This window comes from Arachis duranensis, chromosome 2 (genome assembly GCF_000817695.3).
Source record: "Arachis duranensis cultivar V14167 chromosome 2, aradu.V14167.gnm2.J7QH, whole genome shotgun sequence".
Lineage (NCBI taxonomy): Eukaryota > Viridiplantae > Streptophyta > Magnoliopsida > Fabales > Fabaceae > Arachis > Arachis duranensis.
In genome coordinates, this window is record NC_029773.3 from 30,669,971 (window position 1) to 30,671,190 (window position 1,220).

Sequence of the window (1,220 nt, forward strand, 5' to 3'; positions counted from 1 at the left end):
CCCTCCCCCTTCTTTCTTCTCTCTCTTCTTCTTCTTCTTCTCTCTCTCTCTCCCTTTTTTTCTCTCCCTCCTCTCTCTATCTCTCCTCCTCCCCTCTTTCTTCCTCTCTCTCTCTCTCTCCTTCTCCTCTTTCTCCCCCTCATCTCTCTCTCTCTCTCTTTCCTTTTCTCCCCTCTCCCTCTCTCTCCCCCTCCCATCCCCTTCTCTCTCTCCCTACCTTCCCCTTCTCTCTCTCTCTCTTCCTCTTTTTCCTCTTTCCCCTTTTGTTTCTCTCCTCTCTGCCCTCTTTCCACCTCCCCTCTCTCATCCTCTTTCTCTCTCTCATTTTTCTCTTTTTTCTTTCTCTTTTCTATTCTTCTCTCTCCTTCCCTTATTTCTCTCTCCTTTTCTCTCTCTCATTCCCTTCTTTCTCTATCCTTTTTTCTCTCTTTTTTCTCTTTCCTCTCTCTCCTTATTCTCTTTTACTCCTTCCTTTCTCTCTCATCCTTTTCTCACTCTATATCCCTCTTCTCTTTCTCTTCCTCTTTTCTCCAAAATAAGAGAGAGAAGGAGAAGAGAGAGGAGGAGGAGGAGGAGGAGAGAGAGGAAGAGAGAGAAGAGAGGAGAAAAAAGAGCACAAGGAAAGAGAGAGAAGGAGGAAGAGAGAGGGAGAAAAATTGAGAGAGATAGAGAGAAGGAGAGAGAGAGAAAGAGAAATGGGAGAGAGGGATAAGGGAGAGAGAAAAATGAGAGAAAGGGATAGAGAGAGAGGAGGGAGAGAAGGAGAGAGGGAGAGAGGACGGAAAGAGAAGGAGAGAAAGAGAGAGAGAAAGGGGGAAGAGAGAGAGGGGGAGAGGAAAGGAGAGAGAGAGAGAGGAAGAAGGATAGGGGAGAGAGAGAGAGAGAATGAGAGAAAGGGATAGAGAGGGAGAAAAGGGAGAGAGAAAGAGAGAGGGAGAGAGAAGAGGGAGAGAGGAAGACAAAGAGAGGGGAGGAGAGAGAGAGGGAAAAGGAAAATAGAGAGGAGGAAGATAGAGAAAGGAGGGGGAGAAAGGGAGAGAAGAAGATAGAGAAAGAAAGAGAGAAAGGAGAGAGAGGGAGAGGAGAAGAGAGAGAAAAAAGAGAGAAAGGAGAGAGAGGGGAGAAGGAGAGAGTGAGCAAAAGAGAAAAATGAGAGAGAGGAAGAGAGAGATAGAGAGAGGGAGAGAGAGAGAGAGAGAGGGAGGGGGGGAGGGAGGGAG